The following is a 27,648-nucleotide window of genomic DNA, read 5'->3' on the forward strand; positions in this document are numbered from 1 at the left end:
CTCTGTTTTCCTTACCAGATTTCCATGTCACTTACCGTCAGTTCCATTCTTGGCTCGCAGTCACGTGCGTGCCTGTGTCCCTCTCCCAACAAATGAGAAGACTGCCGAGAACAGGCAGGTGCCCTCGCCCTTACACCCTGGCCCTCAGCGCAGTGCCTGACTTGTAACGAGCTCAGAAAATGCGGGCTGATTGAAAAAATGTGACTTGGTAAACAAGGGTGATCTCTGTACCCTCTACTGAGGTCAACTCACTTACAACAGGGATTAAAACCTTCACCCTCCTATGTGAAAATGATACCAGGGCCCAGTGGTTCATTATTAGAGATTCCCTGCATTGGTTGAAAATGAAAATAAAGGGGCGCCTGGGTGGCGCAGTCGGTTAAGCGTCCGACTTCAGCCAGGTCACGATCTCGCGGTCTGTGAGTTCGAGCCCCGCGTCGGGCTCTGGGCTGATGGCTCAGAGCCTGGAGCCTGTTTCCGATTCTGTGTCTCCCTCTCTCTCTGCCCCTCCCCCGTTCATGCTCTGTCTCTCTCTGTCCCAAAAATAAACATTGAAAAAAAAAATTTAAAAAAAAAAAAAAAAAAGAAAATGAAAATAAAGACATTATTTATTGACAAATAAGCAATTGACAAAGGTGTGTGAACCAGCCCATAGATGGGGACTCACTGCTTTGGGGTTATTTGGACGTGCCATTTTCAGGTGTTCACTCTCACTTCGTCCTTCCAGTTGCTAGCTGGGTCATTCCACTTATCTCTCCAAGAGCCTTTATTGACATACCAGTAGCTACAGAATCAAGTCCAGTTTCCTTGGCTGGACATTCAGAGTCCTCATGGGTTTGATCCCAACTAACTTTCTGTGACGGTTACTCTAAATTCTTGATCAGATATATTGTTTACATCTGTTTTGAGCCATTCTTTAGCTGTCGTTTCTTCCCGGAATTTCTTTTGAGGAGAATTCTTTCGTGTCATCATTTTGGCTAGTTTTCTGTCCCTTATGTGTTTTAAAAGCTTGTTATGTGCCCCGTACCTGCGAGCACTACTATATTAAAGAGGGGTCACGCACTGCCTAGGGCTCGGCCCCTCAGGAGGTGGTTTTCAGAGTGTGTTCCGTGCTCTCTGCTGTTGTGACTCTGGTTCCTTTATCTCCGTGCTTGTAGTGATGTTTTGGACCCTCCACCAGGTGTGCTTTGATGTGTTCATCAAAGTAGCCCTGGAAAAAAAAATTAAAAAGAAAAAAAAGAATGAAAAAAAATTGGGGGTGGTGGTGGTGGGCAAGAGGCTTTATCCCATACAAAGAGAGAAATGACAGGGACGGGGAAAAAGAAAAGAAAAGAAAACTGACCAGACATTGAAACTATATATCTTAATACAGAGAGAGAGAGAAAGAGAGAGAGAGGGAGGGAGGAAAATAAAGAAGGAGATATAGAACAGGTGTAAAGAGAATAGATTAGGGGCGCCTGGGTGGCGCAGTCGGTTAAGCGTCCGACTTCAGCCAGGTCACGATCTCGCGGTCTGTGAGTTCGAGCCCCGCGTCGGGCTCTGGGCTGATGGCTCAGAGCCTGGAGCCTGTTTCCGATTCTGTGTCTCCCTCTCTCTCTGCCCCTCCCCCGTTCATGCTCTGTCTCTCTCTGTCCCAAAAATAAATAAACGTTGAAAAAAAAAATTTTAAAAAGAGAATAGATTAAATATGTTTGCTTAAACAAATCAACAAAACAACGCCCCACAACCAGAATAACCAGACTAGAGAAGGGAAGGGGGGAAAAAGTATATATATGTACATATATGTATAATAGGAATTGTCCAAGAATTAAATCAGAAAATGCAAACCCGCTGGGTGCCTTGGATCCAGTGGCAGCTCTGGTCTGGAGGAGGGGCTGTCTGATTGGTCAGTGTCGATCTCAGGTAGATACATAGTTCCCAGGTGCGGGGAGGGGGTCCCCCTCCACTGTGCCCCCGCTGTTGTTCCCTGAAGCCCCACCTTGCTGGTGATGGGGAGAAAAATGTCAAGACCCCAGTCTCTCCTCCCAGGACCATGTGTCCCAAACCACTCTGTTCAAGCTGTCCTTTTTTCCCCACCCCCTCCTTAGTCTCCTGCACTCTTCCTGGGGCTCCTCATCTGGGATTCAGACCCAGATGTCTTAAAGGGTCCTGCTCCCCGCATCCCACCCAGTTCCTGGGAAGTGCTGTTCCACCCCCACAGATAAATGGCCTGGCTGGCAGGCGCAGGCAGGGTCTTTTGTCCTTTGAACAGATATATACCTTCTTCCCACAGCACTCCAGGGAGGGGATCGCTTTCTCCCACTGTGGACTGCACCTCTGAGCTAGGTACTGAGCCCGGGGCTGGCTCCCCTCCTCCACAGGTGCACACACAGGGCAGCTGTGGCCCCAGTCGGGAGAAAGCCTGTAGTTAGAGATTGGCTCTTTCTCCGTTTTGTTTTTTTCCTGACCCCCAGTCTGTGGTTTTTCACTTGTCCAAATACAGTCCTACACTTGCACAACCTCTCTTTCTCTTCCTTCTGTCTGCAGAAGGGAATCTCTCCCCTTCCTACGGGTGGTGCCTATGCCCGTTTTCTCTCTCCCAGTTCCCAATCACACACCTATTGGCCCACCAGGTTGTCCCCATGGGCTCCTAGAGACGTCTCTGTCACTCTGAAGTCCGGACTCTTGGAATTCCAAGTCCTCTGGCCTCAACGCTACTGTGTTTGAGGGACGAGGGAACTTGGGGTCCCCCTACTTCTCTGCCTTGTTGGATTCCCCTCTCAACTAACTTTTGAGCTATGTCTTTCCCTCTGTTTCCCCACATCCCAGTCTGCTCAACATTTCCCAAAACACTATTCCTATTCATCCTATAATGATGCTGTCTTGCACCCCAGGTGTCCATCCATCAATACCTTCAAACACCTAATGCCATGTTGAAATGCCACCTCTTTGAGGATGTGGAGGATACCTCAGTCATCTCCACTTGTCTCACAGTGATCAGCCCAGTAGCTGCACACACAGTAACTGCTCAACACTGGCCTGTTTGCTGCTATGTTCCAATCCTTTATCCATCTACCTGTTCTTGCCTGGATCCTTTGGGACTAGATTTGGACAGGGGACTTTCAGGAGGGCGGGGAAAGGAGCAAAGTCTAATGAGTTATGTATTATGTATTACATTATGTGTTACACATTCCTCAGGCCCATTCGTTCATTACCTGTCATTTGTTCAGCATCTCCAATGTGCTGGACACTGTGCCCAGAACTTTACATTTATTATCACTCTGTCATTTACATCTCAATGAGATAGATACTATTACTGGCTTGATTAGTCAAAAAAAGAAACCTGGGCTCACATAGGTGGTGCAATTTGCCCAAGATCACACAGCTGATTTGTGTCTAATCATAGAACAAAACCTATGGTCTTTCCATTATATGTCATCACCCTAAGACAAAGACCCTGACACCAAGGAGCTCACAGACATGAAGAAGGTTTGACTCTTATAGCCTGTTCACTAATTATTGGTCCATTTATTCCACAAATACCACATCAGGCATCAGCAATACAGTATGAAGAACAGGCGATGGTGGATAGGTAAAGATAGGAAAAACATGAAATCAAAGAAAACCCAAGAAATGAAAACAACTCATTGAAAAGATAAAACAAAGGAAGTGCATGTGACTCAGTCACATAAATTTTTTTTTAATTGTCAAATGAGGAACTCTACAAACCTGGGTGGGGTTTTCAACATGATTGGTCTAGCTGAAACAGAGGGGGAAGTGAAAGTCAAAGAAGGGAATGGAACATTGATTTGGGGTGCAAAATCTATACTATCACAAATGTTCTGGTTTGTTTTTCAAACTCCTTACGATGTGTTCTCAAGGAGGAAATGTCTCACAGTTTGCTGGGTAGCCATGAAAATGTACTGCTCACGTCTCCTGAGATGGGAAACATAGTTGACTGAATGTCCCAGTGCTGGCTCCGCCACTGTGTTCATGCCAAGGTCACACCTCCCACAGGCTGCTCCCTGCCAATGACTAAGCATGACGAGGGTATAAGCCCAGGCTCATTTCTCTGGGGCACGGAACTGCTCTCATAGGCAATTTGGTCTCTGTCCAAACACTGGATCTTAGAAATGTACTTCAGTTTCAGACTCTTTCTGCCTGGTCTCCTTCCTTCCTCCTCTCCTTCCACAGGTGTGAGACCTACATCAGGGTCTAAAGTCTCTCCCTGCCTCCCCCTACTTCCTCCCTCTTTCTCTTCACAGGTGTTTCCTCCAATGACCCTCTTGGGCATCTAACCCTGTCTTAGTGTGTACTTCTCAGAGGACCCAAACTTCTACACTAGTCCATTCAGAGCTCCCGGTGGTCAAGTAAGAAATGTTTTTAAATATATCCTTTTGCATTTGGTTTGGATTTATGTGGAGAGTTGGAAAGAACTGGTCATAGAAGAACAATCGTTCTCATGCTCCTGGACCCAAGAGAGTTCCAGCATCTTAAAGAACTCCCCTCTGAGACCATAGTAAGTAACCATAATAATAATTACAATGAAATCATTTCATCTTTTACTTGTAATAACCATCTAAATGCCGTGGGTGGGTATTTAAATGCTCGTGTTAGAGAGCAGGAGGTTTGGAATGGTGAGGAGGCTTGCCTGAAGTGACAATGGCTTTGTGGGTGGACAGGTCTAGTGAAGCCTGACATCCCTCTTCTCCATGCTGCCACAGCACATGCTCCTGGTTTCACACCCAACTGCAAGACAGAACTCATTCAGAATCAATTCAATATGAAGTGACCCTTTTGGGTGACATGATTCAACCCAAAGACCTTCATTTCTGCAAGATAAGCATCAAATTCGATGGGCATTTTTTAACCACCCTTAACTGACTGGTCAGAGTCATTCTTAGCAACATGAAGCCCCCCCCCCCCACCCCACACCTCACACATTCTAATCGCAGCACCTGGCACCATGCCAAGAATACAAACAGTGCATCACAACAATTGGCTGGCTGTCGTTGAATGGACTGACTTTGGGTTTTCCCAAACGGCATAGTCTTGTTTTCAAAGACGACAACTACAGCCGTCTTTGTAAAACGTGCGCGTCATTTCAGTGGCAAACTGATGACGATAGCATGTGACAGATAGCATTTATTGCACCCTTTCTTTGTGCAGTGTCTGTGCCAGAACCACCCTCAATTATTATCCCATTTTGTAGATGAGAAAATTGAGGCTTGGATCTATTAAGCAACTTGCCCAGTATGTCATAGCTAATAAGTGATAGAGATCAGATGCCGCCCAGAATGAAGAACCACTCGTCATCCTCTCTCCTTCCCAGAGATACGCCAGAATTGAGCACAAAGTCCCCACCTTGGTCCAATAATGGCGTGAAACAAGACTGAAATCATGAATAATCCAGAATGATCACTCTTTAAAGAAATATTTCCCAGTGCTTCATTCAAACTAGATTTAAAAAGTGATAGGAAGGGTGTGCATTAGACCTTTTGGGCTGTGAGCTAAGTGGAAAGAGGTTTATAATTATCTCATTACATACTTGATAACAAATGCTTCCAAGATGCTTGCCGCATTCCACACCATTTCTCTTTGATATTTTCCACAGCTCGCTGTCATTTTATTGACACTCTAATAGAAAAGTTTGAACACCCATAGGAAATTGCCCAGAGAAAGGAATGAAGGGAATCGGACTTTGATGGTTCCCTGTCTTGCTGAGGACAGGCTTGGTCATAGCTGAGCAGTCAGTCCTTGATTACACCACCAACCTCCCCTACCCTGTTCTCTCCTTGACCACACTGACCAACGCATACCAAAGGCAGAAAATGGACGGTGTGATGAACCATATTCATCTTTTACCATGCTACCAAGTTTAGGAAGAGTCGTCTGCATGGACAAGAATAGTTCCAGGACTGCCTCTCTCAGACTCGGAGAAATAAGGAAAACAAAAAGAATAAATAGGGGAAAAGGCAAGGAGAGGACATTCTAGTCATTATTTCTTCACGTATTACTTACTCATCCCCCAACAAAACCATACAGAGTGCCTATTTTAGGTCAGGCACTGAGTTAGGAACTGGTCAACTAAATAGACGTGAGAAGGAAATGACAAAAAAGATATGGCAGACTCTCCCTGCCCGTGAGCATGCCGCTTCTTTCCTAGTTCCAGCCACAGTAGATGAATCATGGTTCTTCTCAGACGATCATGGTTACCACACCCCCTTTGGGAGCAATTAGTTTAGGGTCAGATGAGTGACACATTTCTGGCCAATGGCACATAAAGAGAATTTTGCAAGGGGCCTTCTGGAGAAGATTTCCTTCCCCAGCACAAAGGAAGTAAAGGAGGGGGCCCTTTTTGCCACCTGCTTTCTTTCATCCTGCATGAAAAGATGTCCTGAAAAGACATGATGCTTAGAGCAGAGGCAGCCGCATTGCAACCATGAGGAGAGTCATCACCGAAACTCCAAGGATGGGAGAACACAAAGATGTGCGGAATGTGGGTCTGCAATGTCACATCAAGGTGATATGTATCAGAATCCAACAAACGTGTGATCAGTTCAAGTAGGCTTAACCCTTGGTAGGATTTGTGGAGTGTCTTGTTTTATTAATAGCTACAAAAAAAGAGAGATTTAGTCCAGCTCTATTTTGTACCAGGCAATGGGCGAGGTGCCCTTTACAACATCTTTTTTCATCAGCACAAGAGAGGCACACTGATGCTCACAGGGGTAAGATATGGCAGCCACTTCATATCCGCCCCACCCAGCTCCGATCTGTAATTCCCTCTCCTCCTATTAATAGCACCTCAATTTTCCTGTGGGTGGTTCCTGATGAACCATCAGCTGTGGTGTCTTGGCCCCCTCTCACATACCTGATACACAGCAAAGCTTAAAAAATCTACTGTTTTCTCTAAAGCACACTTGTCTTATTCTCTTGACCCCATTAGATATATAGCTACATCGATATCAATATCGATATTGATGTTGATATCGATATCGATATAGATATACTGGGGTCAATATAGATAGAGATAGACAGATAGATGATGGCTAGATCTGCTCTTCTCTCAAAGCTTGACCAAATTAAAAAAAAAAAAAAGACTATCTCTAATATCTCTTGCAGGAAACAACATATTTTAAAAACATTTACCATAAAAGTAAGGTTCTTCTCAGGAGACAAGCAAAGTTCCGGTCTTCCAAATGCTGATTTTTCTCACCACAGACTAGCTTCGTGTATGTGGAGAAGGTGCACCATTACCAGGAAACAAAGAGTCGGAGAGAAAATATACGGTAGGTCTCTTACCGCTCACACCTGTTGGAGAGGTATTATAAACAAATACAGACTCTGAGAATAAGGTTTCCCTGAAAGTACACTGTCACTGCCAGGAAACTATTGCTTATCTTTAACACGGAGAAGAAATCAAGGGAGAAGCCTTGTCTAGAAAGTTCAGAAATATTTGCAGTCGGTTGATATGAGTTAGCACAAGCCTTTATGTTGACACTGCTCAGACCGTATAGTATAGGGGTCAGCAAACTACAACCTGAGGGCCAAAATATGGCCTGTCACCTGTTTTTGTAAATAAAGTTTTATTAGAACACAGACACACCCATTTGTTTATATATCATCTATGGTTGTTTTCACACAATAACAGAGTTGAATTGGTGGCAGGGATCATCTCTTCCACAAAGCCTAAAATATTTACGATCTGGGCCCTTACAGGAAAAGACTGCTGGGGGCTGGCCTTGCCTAATAATATCAGCAATTATTATCAGTTATTGAACATCTACATTTACCACCAGCGTTGGTTCTCAGAATGTCTGAAGTAGGTACCTCGTCCCATTTTTCCACAAAAAGAAGGAAAACGAAGCTGAGGAATTTTTAGTAACTCGCCAAAGTAACAGAGTCAGAACAAGGATTCAAACCCAGGCATGCACACTCATTTCTGGATATTATTTATGCAGCTGCTATGGGCAGACCATCCACGAAGTACAAGCAACACAATGGCAATCAACACTGTGCAATCTTTGTCTCATGGAGCTTACCGTGGAGGGAGAGAGGTTGTTGTTAAACAGATAACCACATAACCACATATATTAGATATGATGAGTAGTTGTGCTAGAAAACACTGTGAGACACAAGATTAGGGTACTGGAGGGAGAAAAACGGGTGGTCAAGTTTAGATGGGAAGGGGTCCCTTAGGTTGGGCTCCCAAGAGAGCAAACCCAGCAGTAAATCTCACTTGCTAATGCTTTCTTGGGCGAGGCAGTCTAGGGCAGCAAGAGAAAAGGACAAGAGGAAGTGAAGGAACGACGGAAAGCATGTGCAAGGTGGTGTTTTACAGAGCTGGCACCAGCCTTGCAAGAAAATGGAGCTGATGGCTCAGATGGATGAGCCATCTGGGACAACCGTGTCTTGGAGAGCCCATCCGGGAGAAGGAACAGAGAGAGATTTATCTGCTGGCCCCTTCCCATCTCCTGTTTTCCCTGAGGAGAGCTGAGACAGCCTGAGGTGTTAGGAGGCTAGAGGATGCACAGGAGATTGGGCTCCCATCAAGTGAGTTGCCGCAGCACAGAAGGTCATATAAGGCTGACAAAATCCAGGAGACCCACAAAGAGAGTCCATCAGGCATCTTCTTTGAGGAAGTGATGTTTCTACTGAAACTTGAGAAATGAGTGAATGAATGACAGAAAACTTCATTCAAGCTGAGGAGAAAGGAAGTGCAAAGGCCCTGAGGCAGGAGAGAATTGGCATATTTGAGAGGCAGAAGAAGACTTTGGGGTGCTCAGGAGTTATACTCCACAGGTCCATGCCCTTGCTCTACCATTTACTAGCTGTGTAACCTGGGGAAGTTTCTGAACATGTCTGAGCTTCTCTTTTTTACCTATAAAAGGGAGATCATAAGGATTAAACAACATCATACATGCACACTTAACACAGTTTTTGGCTCATAAAACTCATAAAAGGCAAACAATATCGGTCATTATCCTTATTATTTTTTAAGTTTATTTAATTATTTTGAGAGAGAGAAAGAAAACACATGTGTGTGTGTGAATTGGAGAGGGGCAGAGAAAGAGGGAGAGAGAAAATCCCAAAAAGACTCTGGGCTGTCAGCACTGTACCTGACACAGGGCTCGAACCCGTGAACCATGAGATCATGTCCTGAGTCAAAATCAAGAGGCAGAGTCTCAACCGACTGAGCCACCCAGGTGTCCCATCTTTATTATTATTACTATTATTATTATTCCTGGTGTTATTACTTACCCTGACCTACTGAATTAAAATAGCTGAGGAAGGGCCCTTGAATTGCATGCTTAAAAAAAATCCCTGTGATAATTTGGATTACAGACCATCTTCTGTAAAAGGATTATGCTTTCACATCCTTGCCACACAGGGCCAGTCGATTTTCCTACTCTACTGTCAGATTCGGCTCACAGAATTGCTCTGGCCTGTGGACTATGGGCCACATGGCTGCAAACGTGTAAGGTGACCGCATACCTAAAAAGTCGGTCTCTTGTATTCCTGCCTTCTGTCAGAACAGCACACTGCACATAGGGGCTGCTCCTTCCTATGCAATCACAGACCAGGAAGACCAATGGAACTGACCCTTAGTCAACCCACAGCCTGAAGCACAACGACTGCTGAGCTGTGGGCATCTTGTGACGTAAATGGAAAATAAATCTTCATTTTTATAAGCCACCGAGATCTGGGGGCAGGGTTCTTTGTTACGCAGCAAAACTGATTGATACAGTCTCTAGTGATTCTTTTACACGTGAAATTACGGCAATATAAAACACTGAGTCTGTGCTCTAGGTTCTTAAGGGAGCTTCTCTTTTGCAGGGACAGATGTCCAGCAGACATTCGGCTAGACATAAGTGTGTACTGGGGTGGAGTGTGGAAGATGGCAGTATCAGAATTGGCTCTACTAGCTGATGTTGAGAAATACCCAAAGCGAACATGAAGGCATTGGCTCAAATCTCTCTGTGCGTTCTGTAAGGGGGCAACCCCTTCCTGGCCTTAACACACACCCCACCTTCTGCATGTTCCATTTGGGTGACTTCTGTTCCCTTCCAGGCATATTGAGATGGGCATTTTCATATTCTGCTGATAGCAGAGGTGTGGGGGTGGGGGTGTGTTGACAAGATCACAACTCCCAGGGTGTTTTTTTCCAGACCTCACTTGGCCTTTATGCCACAGGAATAAAGTTGATCCCAAAGCAACTCCAACCCCTTGAAAATCCTTGTAAACTACCTTTGCCATACGCACTTCTCTAAGAACCAACTTAATAATAACACTCATATTCATACAATTTCAACAAAATATATGTTAGAAATAAGACCTCTTTTCTGCTGTCACGAACGCCTGCTGTCCCCTTTGGAGAAGCAGCATCACATAGTGGTTAAGAGGGAAAATCCTGTCATTAGAACGCTTGCATTTAAATCCTGCTTGCCAGCTGCGTGACCCGGGACAAGTTACTCAACCTCTCTGTGTCTGCATTTTCTCATTTGTAAATGGGGATTATAACAGTAGTTCTACTTGAGGGTTACGCTGAGCATTATTTGAGTAAATACACATAAAACACTGAGACTGATGCCTGGCATATAGTGAACTGCTCAAACAAATGTTAGCTTTTCCTATTATTTTATGAATGAGCTCAAGCATCTTGGTCACATGGACAGAGGTAGAGCGAGAGATTATATAGAGTCCAACCTCCTTCTCTCAATGCTAGAGATGGCCTGGGTGCCGGCACTCTGCCCCGCCTCTCGGGACCCACCACAGCTTTCACCCTCACCCCGTTGTTCTGGTGTAGGCTGTGGGCGTTCTTATGGACAGAAGTGAGCTGCCGCTGAAAACTGGGATGCAAGTCTGCATGGCAGTGTCCAGGGAACCAGAGCGAGGGAGGGAGGGAAGGGGAAGAGAAAGGAGAGGGCCTGAGGGCCATTCTGAGTGGGGTCAGGGCTGCACTGAGGGGTGGGAGCCCCGGGACAGGGGAATGACTTGGGAACTTTCAAAGAGATGTTCTTATTTCATCATCCACTACGTATTGGAAAAAGAGATAAGGTGATCCATTGGTAGCAGCCTCAGCACCCCCTACATCCTCTCAAACAATTCAGCTCTAGGGGCGCCTGGGTGGCTCGGTTGGTTGGGCATCCAACTTCGGCTCAGGTCGTGATCTCACGGTTAGTGAGTTCGAGCCCCACATCAGGCTCTGTGCTGACAGCTTGGAGCCTGGAGCCTGCTTCCGATTCTGTGTCTCCTTCCCTTTCTGCCCCTCCCCTGCTCACACACTCTCTCTCTCTCAAATATAAATAAACATTAAAAAAAAAAAAAGAATTCAGCTCTGGCCCAGACTTGCATATCTTCCTGACATTAACCACCATCTCTGGGAAGCAAATCAATGGGGAATTATTTCCACACTCCCAACTCTGGTGCACATTTATTAAGCACCTATTATGAGCCAGGCAATCTGCTAAGGGTTTTACATACATTAACTCCCTTAGAATTTCCCTCAAATCCTGTGAGGCCAGAATTCTGAGGATTCTCGTTTTGTAGATGAGGATCCAATCTCTGAGAGGTTAAATAAACTGCGTAGGGTCACCGGCAAAGCCAGGAATCAAAGTCAAGTTCAGCTGTGCTACCCTGTTTTGTGTGGCACCACTTTAGAGCATTTACAGCCCAGTAAACGGTGACGATGATGGCCAAGATGAGGAGATAGTCCTGGATTCCCAGAACATGATGTCTCCCTGTCTCCTCTCTGCCCCTCTCTGAATCCCTCCCTTCATATTTCCTCCCTCCTGGAACCACCAGCCCTGCTGTCCTTTTTATTCTTCCCTCACTCCAGGTTATCTGGTCAGGAGAAGGTTGTGACCATTACTGAGAAGAGCTTCTCATGATCCAGAGGGAGTTACTGAAACGTCTATGACTCACCATGCTCTGGGGAGACACAGTGGTAGAATGCCTTGTAAGGAGTCAGGGGCTTGACTTTGAGTCCATCACTTGTCACTAGTTCCAGGGCCTTGGCCAAGTCACTTGACTTCAGTGATCCTTAGTGGATCAATGACACGTGTCCTACAAACACACTGTATTCTTGGAAGGTAGCTGTGAGGTCACCCCATCCCCCTTCTCTTCCCATCAAATCCCCTCTCTGGAGAGATTTTTGCCTTGGCTCTATTCCCTCAGGTGTGGTCCACAATCCAAAACAACAGCCCATCCTGGAAAGCCATCTTCCCAAGTCTACGTTCACCTGGCACCTACAGTACTCTGAGTCCTTTCTCCCTTAGAGCACAGCAGTTCAGCATAGCCACGGGGTTCTCAGATGGGAGTGTATATCAGGATGCATGGAAGGCTGCTACAACCCCGGAGGGCCGGGCCCCACCTCCAGAGTTTCTGATTCAGTATCCCTAACACATTGCTGGTTGATGTCAATGCTGGTCGGAGGACCTCTTTGAGAACAACTTAATATTTGACAAGTATTTTCAGAGTCAGGAGTAAGTGCTCAGACTACCTCAAGTTAATTCCCAGCTCTTCTGCTTTCTGGCTATGCAAGCTTCGACAAGTCAATCTCCGTAAGCCTCAGTCTTTTCATCTGTAAATGGATATGACAATGATGTGTACTTCCTAAGATTATTGCAAGGAAGGGCGAGCTCCTGCTGAGGGGCTTCAGCCTTCTGCCTGACACTTCATAAGTGCTCTGTTTGTGAGTTGTCAAAATTCAAGGGGTTCTAAGGCCCCTTGGGTCATTGAACCCATCTTCTCACTCTGAGTCACTCTTCAACCCCAAGAAACGACATCTAGTGTCACTACTGAATGTGTCTCTATCCCAGGAGCTGCCCAGAAATGAAGGCAAGCTTCAGAGCAAACCAGTAATTAGATAATGACAACAAGCCAAACACACACTGAATCGCGGGCGGGTGGCATGGAAAAGGTCAGGCTTCTCAGATCCTCACTGTAGGGAAAAAGCTCAGGACATGGCATCAGATGGTCTGAATTTGGATCCAGGCTCTCCCGGGTTGGGGCTGGGTAAGCTTAAACAGGTTCAATGTAATCTCTGAGACTCAGTTTCCTCATCTGTTCAGTGGGGACAATAATGAGCTGCCAGTTTGTTTCATAAGCTGAGATTCTCCTAGTTGTGAGAAACCCAGCAGCTACCTAAATATTTGTGTCCCTTCCTGCTCCAGGCAATTCAGGTGCCACTGCTGATAACCCCCCTGGTTGTACTACCATCTGGACTCTTACTTAGAGAACCCTCATTTCTGAGAAAGGCCAGGACACTCCACTCTATCAGCTTTCCCTGGCCTCAGCCTACCCATGTTTCCAGGGAACACCACTGGCCTATGTACCCAACCACACAGGTCACACCAAAAAACCAATGTTCAGCAAAGGCTGGGAGCAGCCACGGTCAGCTACAGCCATAAAACTCACAGGAGACAAGATTCATGATAATGTGTTCACTTTCCTTCCTCTTCTCTTTCCTCCAAGAAGTCAATTTCACCAGTCACTGGACATGCTTTGAAAGACCTCAGAAAATCCCACAGGAAAGCACCAAAGATTGTTTTTATCATTTTGTTCCATTTCTCCTGTTTGCTTAGTAATCCTGGTAAACAACTTTGTGCAAACAGAAACCTTTTTCATTCGATTGAGTTCTTGCCTGGGGCACTGTTGCCTCAATCTTAAGGTTTGGGGGTAGGTGGAGAAAGTACTTTGGATTTAAACTTCCTGATAAGTGGGCACATAACAAAATGAAAGAACACCGGCCATTTATTTATTTATCCAACCCCCTTGAGGGGGTTGGATATGAGTGACTTTCTAAGCTTCCATATGGATTTTCTATTTTTTTTTTTAATTTTTTTTAAACGTTTTTATTTATTTTTGAGACAGAGAGAGACAGAGCATGAACGGGGGAGGGGCAGAGAGAGAGGGAGACACAGAATCGGAAGCAGGCTCCAGGCTCTGAGCCATCAGCCCAGAGCCCAACGCGAGGCTCGAACTCACGGACCGTGAGATGGTGACCTGAGTTGAAGTCGGACGCTTAACCGACTGAACCACCCAGGCGCCCCTGGATGTTCTATTTTTTATGACCATTATTAATACTATCATCATCTTTGTCATCATCACCAACAGAGGCTTGGCCCAGAAACACAAGTTGTATTTGTTGAGTGTGAATTCGTCTGGAAGTTCAGTGTCCTTAGCCCAAGTTCACCTGGTCGGTCATAGCCCGAAGCCCCAGAGAAAAGAGAACCTGGCAGCGTTTGGGTCCGGAAGGAGACATCAGCAGAGCTTGCGGACCTGGTCTGAACCAGGTACTCTGAATGGGCACCTTACAAAGACTCAGAGCTTTGCCAGTTAGGAGTTGCCACACTGCCCCACTGACCCTCACTGAGTTACCACCCCCAGTGCCATTCAGTGACTTGGTGTAGGGCACCGTGTCAACACCATTAGTGGAGATGATAATCAATCTTTAAGCTACAGTCTCATAGCTTCTCTCTAGAAGTTCTCTTACCTCCCGAGACTTTTCACACAATCCCTGCTCTTTACATCCTCTGTCCAGGCACCTGGCTTTTTCTTTACTGTTCCCGTGCATGGCACGGACTGGCATTCTGTACAGTTCCAATTAATTCGTTTTGTTTGATTTCTAGCCCATGGCCAGCAACTCCCTGAGTTTTTACTCTCAGTTGCTCAAGTAAATAAGCCAAATGTTAATTTATTGCTCTTTGATCATGACTAAATGCAGAGATGGTGTAACCAGAAATACTAACGTTTGTCCAGGCCTCCCTGGTAGCACAGTAACGGCACTGGGTTTGGGTGTGCTTTAGTTTCCCAGGGCAAAGGGATGCCCCCTTCTCTAGCGTCCATCATCTCATTGGATTCTCCCAAACCGCCTGGCAAAGTTGACAGGACGGGAATTATTATCTGCATTTTGCAGATGAGGAAACCAGGCTCAGAATGATTAAATAAGTTGCCCAAGGCCACAGAGCTCAAAAGTAGCTAACTGCAGCTAAAACTTACTCAACCTGACTCCCAGTTCAACAAAACTGTTGTGAGTGTCTCCGTCCCCCATTGGGTCATCATGTGGGATAATAATAATTTTATATGATATCTTTTCACAGACATTTTCTGGGTTATCCAGAGTGCATTCTATGGGACGGCAGTTGTGTGAAATACTCCATAAGAAAACATGCTGTGGCCAATATGTTTGCAATATGCTGTCTACTCTATTCTATTCTTGGAGATTCAGCATATTGATTAGCATTTTCATAAATGAAAGCCTCTGAGAAGTTCTCCTGTATAAGACCTGGACAAAGTTATGACCCCAAATTGTCTGAACATATTTGATCGTGAGGAGGCAAGAGTGGAAGCATGAAGATCATGTCCCAGCAATGCACCCAAGAGACTGGGGGTGTGTGGACAAAGAGGGATGGCACCAACTGGTGAGACATATTTCAGATGCAGAGCCAACCAGATTTGCTGGTGGAGGATGCAGGGTGTAAGAAAATCAGAGGAGGTAAGGATAGCCCAGGGATGTGAGGCCCCAGCAACTGTATGAATACAGTGGCCACCTCCTTATAGAAGCTCTCGCTGGACTAAAAGCTCCACCCTATCGTGGTGGCCTCTTACAGCATCCGATCCCTGGGCTTTGGTGATTGCAGTTTTCATTTTATCTTTGTAGATGAGATCACTGGCAATGGCAGAGCTTTTAACTGTTTCCTCACTACCCTTATCTCCAGTGTCTAGCACATTATAGTCAACAAATCTTTGCTAAATAAATGAATGGACAGAGACTCGCGTGCAGTAGTCACTTAACAAATTGTAGCTACCATACTATTAGTCAACCTAGTACACAAGCATTAATAATAAAGCTAGTCAATTAGTATGCGGGGGGGGGGCTGGAGGGAAGTGGGGGGGCATGACTGTTAACTGGTTGGAGGACTCCATTCTAATCTGAGCCTCGTCCTTCTGTCCCTGGACTTAGGGTAAGACCCTTCCTCTCTCCAAGTCCAGTTCTTCTGACTCCATCCAACAAGAGGTTGGACAATAGGATTTCCGTCAACCTGCACCTTGCTGCCCATGAGTTTATGTGGAAGCCATGGACAAGGCTGTGTTCTTGGGAATGTGTAGCACAGGACAGCCCAACACAGACCAGGTCTGATCAAATGCTCCGCCATCTAGCCCAGCTTAAGTCCTGCAGGCACCCAGAGAAGGGGACTGCAGTAGTAGCTAGAGTCACCAAGAAGGCTTACTGGAGGTTCTTCTTTCTCCTTCCAAGAGTCTGAAGTAACAGATGAATATGGTGACATTTGTTGGAGAAAACAAACAAGCAAACAAACATTCTTCTGGTTTGTCTTACTCTCAGTCCAATTGGCAAGGCTTGCCCCTCTCCTGCCTCCAAAAAAGGACCATTGAGCAAAAGCCACTTCCTCTACTAGACTCACTCTGAACCTAGCTTTGTATATCTGAGATAGCCTTTTTTTTCTCTTCCATTTAGGAATACACAAAAGTACATTTCCCATCTGGACCTGTTTCGAGCCATTCTCCCTCAAGGCTGATCTTACGTTCCTGGTTGTGGACAGCTTGCCTGACCACGGCCTCACCACAAGGCATGGAATGGGTCCCCAAAGTTTGACCAGCTCTATGATATCTCTCTCAGAGAGGGCTCCTGAGCAAATGATTTTCAGTTTCAGTTCATTTGTTTTTGTTTTCCATTTGGTTGCCCAGGGCAAACATCTACCCTGAGAGCTTCTCCCCTGGGACCATCTGTGCTATCATTGCTTGCCTCAGAGCAGATGTGTAAGGGGTCCCCCAGTGCTGAGGCCCTGCTTGCCTCTTTTGTTCCCCAGAAGAGGTCACTACGTGATTAAGAAAAATGGTAGCTTGGCCCCAGCCCCTAGCCATCCCCCCGCCCCGCCACTGCCAATCATTGCAGTCCTCAGCCATTAATAACCAAACCCCACAAAGCCACCCAGTCCTTCCTAACATTCTCACCATTGATTTTATTATCACTGTTATTGTGAAAAATATTCATAGCACTATGTGGTGATCATCACCACATCAGTCTTGCTTTACAAAGATGCCGGCATGACAATCATTTTATTTCTGCCCCAGACTGCCCCTCCAGCTGCTACCTAGCCTAGTTTAGAGGGAAGAAGACTGAAGGATGAAGAGCTAAACTGGGTTACATAAAGAGAATCAGTTGGGGCGCCTGGGTGGCTCAGTCGGTTAAGCGTCCGACTTCAGCCAGGTCACGATCTCGCGGTCCGTGAGTTCGAGCCCCGTGTCGGGCTCTGGGCTGATGGCTCAGAGCCTGGAGCCTGTTTCCGATTCTGTGTCTCCCTCTCTCTCTGCCCCTCCCCCGTTCATGCTCTGTCTCTCTCTGTCCCAAAAATAAATAAACGTTGAAAAAAAAAATTTTTAAAAAATAAAAAAAAAAAAAAAAAAAAAAAAAAAAAAAGAGAATCAGCAGCCAAGGTGGGATGAGAACTGATGTCTCCTGAAAACAAGTTCTGATGTTGAAAGAAAAGGTGCAGAGTTTCATTGGTTGAGCCACCCTTCCTAGCAGGAGTAAACGATTGAAACATGGTAACAATTCAAGGTGAGCGGTGCCACTCCGCAAAGGCAGAAGTGGGGGTGATGTGAAAGCCAGTGGCTTAGCTAGAGGGCAGCTCAACCTTCTTTCTGTTTTCAGGTTCAGAAAGTAAACAGTGGAAACCAAACGACAAGGATGAGGGGGGCAGAAGAGCCTACTCAGCCACCATGGTGGTGGGACTGAAGATCAGCCTAGTGCACTGTGGAGTCTTGGTCACTGAAAGAAGTACGTGAGATGCACAGAATGTCATTCTCAGTTCTCGGTTTCATATTATGTATGGAGAAAAACTGGAGATGTTGGGGGGGCGCGGTGGTCAGATAGTGACTTCCTGGAAGCTTATGAGGCTCACAGCAACAGGACCTTAGAATACAAGAACCTCAGTGGTCTGGATGATTAAGGAGGAGGAAACTCAACAGCGATATCATAAGAAGAAGGAAGAACACAGCCGAACACACCATCAAAGCTGCCTTCATTGTTGTGAATGAATTCTAAGTGACCGCTCAGCTTTGGACATACACTCAGACTTCAAAATCCCAAAAGCAGAAGTCATACCACCAGGATCCCAAGCCTGAGAAGCCAGATTGCAGAAACATCCAACTGGCCAAGCCAAGACATTTGCTCAGCTCTGGTAGCCTAGGGATGAGGGCTGAGTCTAAGCTGTCTGACGTCTGTGGTAGGTAGAGGCCACTACTCTCCAACAAGACTACAAAAAAAAAAAAAAAAAAAAAAAGAGGGGCACATGGGTGGCTCACTTGGTTGAGTGTCCGACTTCAGCTCAGGTCATGATCTCACAGTTCATGGGTTCGAGCCCCATGTTGGGCTCTGTGCTGGCAGCCCGGAGCCTGCAGCCTGCTTCGGATTCTGTGTCTCCTTCTCTCTCCGCCCCTCCCCTGCTCACGCTCTGTCTCTCTGTCTCTCAAAAATAAATAAACATTTAAAAAAATGACTACAAAACAGAAGAGATCCTATACCAGCAGGGAAGGCTGGATATGGCCAGCTCCCAAAATGAAATCTATGAGAGCCTACCACACATGGGATTGATACGCATCCTTATAAATCCAATGGTTCCTGCAAAGAGGATGTGGACTACTCTAGCATCTATGGTGAATACCAATCACATCAATGATTAAATAAGCATTTAGTATGAATTGAGCAGTGCAATGATGCTATATATGTATATTATCATATTTATTTTTTCCAACTGCCCCTGCAAGAGGTTTTATGTATTCTATCTTACAGAAGAGAAACCCGAGACTCAGAGAGGCAAGACAGCTTTTCCAGGGTTGCTCAGCTTACAGTCAGAATTGTAAGTCAGATCTAGATACCTAGGCAAAGCATTAGCTTTTTTTCTTTTAAACAGTAAAAACTACCTAATGCTACTAACCCCTGTGACCCTGTATTTCCATAGCAAGAGGACTTTGAAGAGGGATGAAGGAATGATGGTAGCCAGGTTGGAGAGGACACCATAGATAAGGAAGGGTCTGAACCAAGTTGGCATCTGAAGTCATCCCTAAAAAAGAGAGGGAAGCAATCGGCTACTGGCATAATTCTAACAGTGCATTAGTTCCAGTTTTTATGTTTTGTTACATGGCTCAAACAACAAACAGACAAGTGTTTGTTGAGCAGGACACTGTGATATGAGGTCCTGTGGATGATGCAAGAACAAATGAGTCAAGATGTTTCTATGTTTTCATTCAACCACCTTGAAGTCTTACTGTCTTCCTGGATGCTTGAAAAGCTACACAGCCATTTGAATTATATGGCCTCAGATATTAAGTGACAAGGGTCCCAAGGAGGCACAGTCTGAATATTCCACAGGGGAATTAACATCTGGGCTCAGCACTGAACCTTAGGTTGGAATAAATAAAATAGAGACAAGAGAGCATTCCTGGAAGGGGGAAGGACATCTGCAAAGCTAAGGAGGAGATCGGCCCAGCTAACATGGAGAGCTGATGTAGGTCGTGAGACAGAGAGAATCAAAAAGTAGGTTGAAACAGTTTTACGCAGGGATTTTGAACTCTAGGTTAAGGGGCTTGATATTTACATTAATAGAAATGCGAATCTGAGGGAGGTATTTGAGCGAGTTAGGCACATGTCCAGCACCCACTAGAGTTGGTGGAAACTGTCAGATACATGAAACATGTTTGCTAAGTGAATGAATAAATATTATGTATAGGTTAGGCTGGCAAGGAAAGAACAAATCAAGGACACCAGTTAGGAGCCTATCCCATTAGCAGTCTGGGCAATACAGATTGAAATAGAAAAGCCACAGAAAGCTTGGACAATGAAAAGGACATTCTAAAAGGAAAAGAAGATGATTCTAATGCCTGCATTATTTCCTGATTGGTAGTTTGCACCAAGAACAGAGGGACACAATCTTCTAATAACCTCCAAATTCAAAAATCCATAAATGTACCAGAACAGCTAAAGACGCTATATGTTTGTCTGGAAGTAGAGATTAAGTCAGGAGAAACAACAGAAGAGTTTTTATTTTTATTTTTTTTAATGTTTATTTATTTTTGAGACAGAGAGAGACAGAGCATGAACAGTGGAGGGTCAGAGAGAGAGGGAGACACAGAATCTGAAACAGGCTCCGGGCTCCGAGCTGTCAGCACAGAGCCCGATGTGGGGCTCGAACCCACGGACCGTGAGATCATGACCAGGGCTGAAGTCGGACGCTCAACCGACTGAGCCACCCGGGCGCCCCCAGAAGAGTTTTTAAAACAGAAAGTAAAAATCTAAAAAAACTGAGCCATGTTAAGCTTTGGAGCCAATGTTTCATCTTTTGCTAGCTGGTTCATTGATACTCGATTTAACCTGTGGTGAATGAACAAACACAGCAAAGCAGGTCTCATTGTGTCCATTTTGCAGATGGGAAAAGTGAGGCTCAGAAAAGCCAAACATCTCACAGTGACTTGACTCTAGGTAATCTGATTCCAAGTCCTATTTGTTTTTTGTTCATTGTCGTTGTTTTCTATCCTCCCATATGGTAGAACAAGAGATGAGGAAAACAGAAAGAGAAATATAGAGAAAAATGAAAACCTAGTAAGTCCCACTGCTAGATAGATGCCCCAAGAAATATATGATGGGGCTGCATGAATCTCTACTAAACTTTTCTCTTTGCCATAAGTATGAACACTCCCATGTTTACCTAAAAGAATTAGCCGTGAATAATAACCCATTTTCTCTCCTGACAGTGTATATTTTCTTTTTAATGCAGAGACACTGCATATATGTAATTGGTGTTTTTTAACAAGCCTGTGTTAGGTCAGTAAATGCCTTGACTTCTCCATTTCCCTCCCTGCATCATCACTTACAAATTCCAGCAGATGCCAGGGAGTTCTCACCCAAGCCAATAAGCCCCAGAATTATATAAAGCTACACCCTTCTCCCCAAACAAGATCTTACCACTGTGAACAATTCACTTAGTTTCAGCCATTTGGTTTCTTGACAAGAGCCAAAAAGTGCTGAGATCCCTCCCTGGAAGGATCAGAAACCTAGAAGAGGTCATATATGGCATATTCCTTGTGCTTAGCATCCTTCTTCATGACACAGGACCTACCAAGAGCATGACAGAGGTTTCATAAAAGCTTTACAGGGCACAGAGGAGTCCCAAGACTCTGAGCCACAGTCGCCTTCGTAAAGATCGGCGGTTGCACCCACCTGTCTCGTAAAGCTTCAACACAGAGGTCGGCCAGATTCCTTTCCATGTCTTGGGAAGCCTCAACAAGTCATGCTTCCTCATGATGATTCATTCAGACCCGCTGAGTTCCTCTGACAAGGGAGGAAGGATTTCGAGTCAGCCTTCAGCATAACTAGTAACTTCTAGACTGTCACCTGAAGGCTGTGTTTGAGTTTTAAGTCACAACAGCTGGTGACATCCCACTAAAAACCCACACCTCTTCACCTGCACCACCTTCTGCCTTTTCTCTGGTCCCCTGCCAACACCACTGCCTAGCCTTGTTTCCTAAGAAAAATGGCTTCTTCCTGAAACCACAATCCAGTGTCACTGGGATGTATGAAAACTCCTACAGACAGGAGCTGCTCCCGCCATATGGGGCATCTCAGTGGTACCCATGGGTGAAGATGCTACAAAGACATTGTTCCTCTCAGCTCTCTGGGCAACTAAAGCCCCCATGGGAGTTGGCTTCTAGCAGATTCTTCTGTTTGCCCTCTGCCCTTGCTGATGTGTGCCTAAATTATCCTTTCTTATACGTGCCAAGAAATTTTTTTTTTAATGGAAAGCTGTTCTAGATTATTTGGGGATCAGCTTGGTAAAGGCTTTTAAAGGACAACTAGGCAGAATTTATCAAATGCCTCAAAAAGTGCATGCCCTTTAAACACAAATGCCACTACCAATGACTTATTCTATGCTAAAAATTAGATGTGAAACTGGAAAAGTATAAGGATATTCATCACAGTGTTGTTTACAATGAGGAAACATTAGAAACAATTTATATGTCTACAAATAGGGGTTTTGTTAAGGTCATTATGGAATAATCATATTATATAATAGCAGGTATTCAAAATGGTGTAAAAATCATTTCATTGATCTGGCAGGAAATTTATAATATATTATGAAGTACAGAAAAGAAGATCAAAAAACAGTTGTTAGAGTAGTATTATGTTTTTGTTCAAAAATAAAACATTACTATGGTGATATATCCACAAATGTGTATATTACTAATATAATAAAATCCCATGGCATGAGGTATTGGGATGGCTTGGTGTATAATTGCTATCATGGTGGTAGGATTGCCTTAAAATTTGGCAGTTCTTCAATTCTTTTTTTTTTTTTTTTTTAATGTTTATTTGTTTTTGAGAGAGACAGAGACGGAGCATGAGCAGGGGAGGGGCAGAGAGAGTAGGAGACATAGAATCCTAAGCAGGCTCCAGGCTCCGAGCTGTCAGCATAGAGCCCGACGTGGGGCTCGAACTCACAAATCGTGAGATCATGACCTGAGCCAAAATCGGACATTTAACCAACTGAGCCACCCAGGTGCCCCCAAAACTTGGCATTTCTAAAGTTAGGCAGGGGCGATTCAGTAGGTTAAGTGTCCGACTTCAGCTCAGGTGGTGATCTTGAGGTTTGTGGGTTCAAGCCCAGCGTAGGGCTCTGTGCTGACAACTCAGAACCTGGAGCTTGTTTCTGATTCTGTGTCTCCCTCTCTGCCCCTGCCCTGGTCACACACACTCTCTCTCTCTCAAAAATAAAAATAAACATAATAATAATAATAATAATAATAATAATAATAATAATAATAAAGTTAGGCAAAGATGAAGCCTTGAGAGTAAGGGAGAAGATATTTTTTGAAATGGAAAATCCCTCTGTGGTCAGTCCCTCAAGAGAAAGGGTGTGTATCTTAGCAATTAAGCGTTAAAAAAGAGAGAGAGAGATTTTCTTCCTGGGTCTTTTGTTCCCTGGTAATCTTCTCAAAAATGTATGAGATCTGTAATTCTTAACAGTCAACTAGTCAGGGAAGGAGATGTCAAGGTCAAAGCTGAATACTAGGTCACTTTCTTTGTGCAATCCCTTAGGAAGTGATCAAATCTTTCTATATTTTGATCTGTTTGGGGGAGCTAATAATAACAATAGTCATAACTACCATTTGGGGGCCAGACACTTTGTATCCATTATCTCCAACCGCCCCCCCCCCCCCCGCCACTGTTGCCAAGATGGACGGGATCATTTTCACATTGCAGGAAGAAATAGCTAACAATCCTGAGCATTTATGCTAAGTCAGACGCTCCCTTAAGATCTCTGCTTAGACTCTCAACCTCAAGAACCCCACTTTAGTGTTGAGGAAGCGGGCAAGGACCTGCAAAGAAATGACCTTGACCTTCCCAAGGTCACACAGCTTGTTCATGGGGGGATGGGACTCAGATTCAGGTGGTTTGACCCTAGAGATTCTAACTACTAAGATCTACTCCCAAATGACAGAAACACGGGAAGGTGGGGGGGGGGGGGTGGGCGGAGCACCTCAGGGCCAAAGTGTTAAATCAGCAAGCGTAACACTGGAGGATGGTGTGATGGTGGCAGAAGGATCAAAAGGGAAGTTGCCCTCCCCAGACGGAAAGTCAAATCTCCCAGGGACAGACAGATGCTGACATGGCTGGCTGTGTCCTCTGACACCATGCGGCCCCCAGTTTCTTTGTCCAATGCTAACTTCAGGCAAACTGCATTCCATTTGATTGAGAGAGGCGGCATGTTTTAGTAACATCAAGAAGAAACTCAGCTCTCCCTGTGAAATGTGTCCGTTTGGTTATTTGATACGTGTTGTGGACCCAGGCATAGGTCACAGTGCTATGTTACAAGGCTAAGGTACTCCCAGCTTCATGGTAAACATATTAACAGTCTTAATTATGGACTGTGGCAGACGTGTGAACAAGGGCTCGCAGAAACAGAGAGCAGTGCTGTTGGCTCTGTCGGGGAGAGGCGGGCTATGCCAGGCAAAGCCCACGGACACCCATGGCTTTGTCACAGGCTGCCAGGCATCACTCTGCATGCTCTCAGGCTCTCCCAGGGGGCTCCACAGAGCAGGAAGCACTTGGCCTTACTCTTGGAACAAGCAAAGGCGTTTGAAGCAAAACTCTCTAAGGGGATCCTCTGAGACCTAAGACAGGCAGTCCCGGCAGCCATCATCAGCTGTCTTTCTCTCCCGGCCTATCGCAATGGTGACAATAGCTGAGGTGACTGAAGGGAATCAGATGAATCTGACCATACATACACTGAGGCTGCCTTCGGACCCAGCATAATAAAGTTCTCCCCCTCACTTTATGTTTCGCCTCTTCTAGAAGCTCTTTCAGCTGGATATATATGCCCAAACACACACACACACACACACACACACACACACACACACACACACACGCTCCATGCACATACACTCATGCACGTGCCCAAATTCTCCTGAAGCAAATATTATTTTTAAATATTTGAGGGCAGTGACCTGCGGGTCTATTGAACTTGAATTACTGCAGCAGCAATTTCCCTTTCAAGCCAAGCTCACAATCGAGTCAATACCTACGGCCCAGATGCTGTATCACTAAGCAAGAATTTCATGTGGATTATGTCAAAGTGAGCCCAGCACGCCACTGATCCATAATCGTGCTTGCTAAGAGCATTTAGCCTCCTGGCTCCAGCCACTCTGCTGCCTGCCTCAGACTTGTGTCAGGGGCTAATGGCAGAAAAAAAGAGGCAGTGCCACTCAGCTTAATTGGGCAATCATTAGGACTTCCTCCAGTAAAGGAAGGAAGCAGGAAAGCGGCAGCTGACCCCCCCCCCCCCAACCCCAGGCTGTTTAGGGGTCTTGTGCCCAGGGACTACCTCACACAGGATAAATTTATCTGAAGTTGCCTAACTTCCCAGGCTGATCTAATTAGTAAACACCTTCAAAGGGATCAAGCTGACTTTTGAGACAAAGTCTAGCACATACCACAAAGGTGGGCAAATAAATATTTAAAGGGCACATCTGTGTAGGTGGAGCGGGGAGGGGAGGACAGATTAGACACAGATAACAGTTCACTCTGGGAGCTCTGTTGTGTAACTGTCCTTGTCCTTGCCCCTCCACTGGCCAAACTTGCCCCTTCCCCAGGGCTTCTGCGGGATCTGGCTCACTAGACACTCAGCCACCCAGTCTCCAGAAAGCACCCTCCTGAGACCTGATCATAGTGCTGGTCACTCACTACCATAATTGTTTTGGATGTTAGTATTGAACTCGACCCGCTTAAATGACTGCTGGAGTTAACGGTTGTTCTTATTTTTATTCCATCCAGCAATGATTGAAACAAAAGGACTGACTCTCCATGGAGGGCATTCTGGCAACACCAGCGGTTATTGGCACACCTCTGCGGAAGACCCACCCTGTGTCCAGCATTCCCTGACTCTTCGCGCTTTTGCTGTGGTTTGCACCCAATTATCACGTAGCTCCCCACCACCCAGCTCAAGAACAGCAGCTAACAAAAGCTCATGGTGCACAAAGGAACCATAATCGCTCCACTTCCCCCGTTAACACTCTGGAAGGACCTGGGACAGAAACATTATCGTAACTGGATTTAAGCCCAGGAGCCATACTTGGAATTGAAGTTCGGTTCTCTGGAGTGGATCAGATAGGTAGACCAACATAAGCTTCTTAATATGCTTCATTGCACTCGTTGAGGGGAATCTGGGGTTGGTGTTGGGAGAATACCATTCTCAGAACGAGAGCCATGTGCCACACGTTGAGTGGTGCCTGTTCATTATCTCACTTCACCTTCCTTGCAAACCTGCAAATGAGGCATTATTGTCCTCATTTCACAGAAAGTAGCTGAGGCTTCAGGACATGCATTGAGCTACACACACTCCCATCTGTTCTGTTTTGTGTTTAGCATTTATTGGTTTGGTTTTGGTTTCTCTGCTGTACCAGGTATACGTTGAGCATTCAGCAAAAATTATAAAATAGCTGACGGTAAGATCCTTGTCTATTCTCTTCCCATGGTATTCACAATGCAGAGCTGAGTGTTGGACCCATGTTCATTCATTCATTCACTCATTCATTCATCCATTCACTCAATACATATTTATCAGATGTTAGGGATACAGCTGTTGAGTGAAACCAAAAGATACTTGTTGTCACGAAGCTTACATGTTAGCTGAGAGGGACCATCAGTCAATAAATAAGCATGCTGGTGAAGGAAGGAAAGAAGGTAAGAAGGAAGGAAGGAAGGAAGGAAGGAAGGAAGGAAAGAAGGGAGGGAGGGAGGAAGGAAGGAAGAAAAGGAGGGAGCGAGGGAGGAAGGAAGGAAGGAAAGAAGGGAGGGAGGGAGGAAGGAAGGAAGGAAGGAAGGAAGGAAGGAAAGAAGGGAGGGACAAAGGAAGGAAGGAAGGAAGGAAGGAAGGAAGGAAGGGAGGGAGGGGGAAGTAAGGAAGGAAGGAAGGAAGGGAGGGGGAAGGAAGGAAGGAAGGAAGGAAGGAAGGAAGGAAGGAAGGAAAGGAGGGAGGGAGGAAAGGAGGGAGGGAGGGAGGGAGGAAGGAAGGAAGGAAGGAAGGAAGGGAGGGAGGGAGGGAAGGAAGGGAGGGAAGGAAGGAAGATAATTATCTAAAAGTCATGAACGTCATGCAGAGAATTGGGATTGAAAGACACAATGGAGAGAGGCAGGGTGGTGCCATGGATTGGTCACTCGGCACGTGATTCTCAAAAGAGGTGACCTGTGATTGGAATAACAAGAAGGAGGAAGCCACAGAAGACCAAGGGAAAGTGATTGTAGCCAAAGGGACTGCAAAAGCCTTGATGTGGGAATGAGGTTTAAGGGTTCACAGAACTGAGGAAAGCCAGTATGGCTTGAGCAGATCAGTGAGTGAGTGTAGGGAAGTTACATGAAATGATATCGTAGAGATGGTAGGAGCCAGGTGGCATAGGGTGTTGTAAGCCTGGGTTAGACTCATTCATCAAATATTTGTTGAATGAACAAATGCACAGGCCTTGGAACACTATGGGAATGTAGCAACTGCCTTTAGGAGTTTACAGTTGCACCAAAAAGATGAAAGAAACCCACATCCATTCATTCCACAAATATTTACTGAGCATGTAGATGTACCAGGCACTAGGGTAGATAGAGGGGGTGCTGGGTGAATGAGCTATGGTTCTTGCCTTCCACCAGCTCTCAGTTCTAAAGAGAGAGGCAAGACCACATTCCAGAGCAGCAAGGTCCTTAATTTGAGGAAACCCTATGTGAGCACGTGAGAAACATCTATCTCAGCCTGGAAAAATTCAAGGAGAAAGACAAGGCAGCCAAGATGAAGACTCCAGAGATGGGTTGGTCCCTGGAGGCTGGAAAGGTCAGGTGAACTTCCCAGAGAGAAAACCAGACTTAAGCTGGCACTTCAGGAATAAGTGGAACTTCAGAGGAAAGAGGGAGAGGTTCCAGGTTCAATAACAAATGTGCGCAGACTTGAATCAGAGGTCAACACCTTAGTGGGCATTCAAAGCTCCCACAGTGTTTGTCCCTCTTAACCAACACCTTCCCTGCACACACATGCTTACTCCTGCATGCTCACCCTTCCTCTGTGGCAAAAAACAACTGAAATTATCTGCTAACCATCCTCCAAATTG

At 45.5% G+C, this 27,648-nt stretch overlaps 1 long non-coding RNA gene across 15 annotated transcripts in view; it reads right to left on the reverse strand.

Moving 5' to 3' along the window:
- The window catches only part of LOC123585459, a 371,435-nt gene that overhangs the window by 18,024 nt on the left and 325,763 nt on the right, over positions 1-27,648 (reverse strand). For 12 of the 15 annotated variants that reach the window (XR_006706190.1, XR_006706181.1, XR_006706180.1 and 9 more), the window contains 5 exons: positions 21,221-21,331; positions 7,129-7,290; positions 2,260-4,728; positions 1,828-1,982; positions 668-1,210 (listed from right to left, as the gene is read on the reverse strand). This is a non-coding gene — a long non-coding RNA (uncharacterized LOC123585459). Of the gene's footprint in view, positions 1-585; positions 1,211-1,827; positions 1,983-2,259; positions 4,729-7,128; positions 7,291-21,220; positions 21,332-27,648 lie in introns of those variants that run through there. The other 3 variants (XR_006706191.1, XR_006706192.1, XR_006706189.1) reach the window with 3 other exon arrangements.

The sequence above is a fragment of the Leopardus geoffroyi genome, chromosome C3 (assembly GCF_018350155.1).
Source record: "Leopardus geoffroyi isolate Oge1 chromosome C3, O.geoffroyi_Oge1_pat1.0, whole genome shotgun sequence".
NCBI classification, from domain to species: Eukaryota; Metazoa; Chordata; class Mammalia; order Carnivora; family Felidae; genus Leopardus; species Leopardus geoffroyi.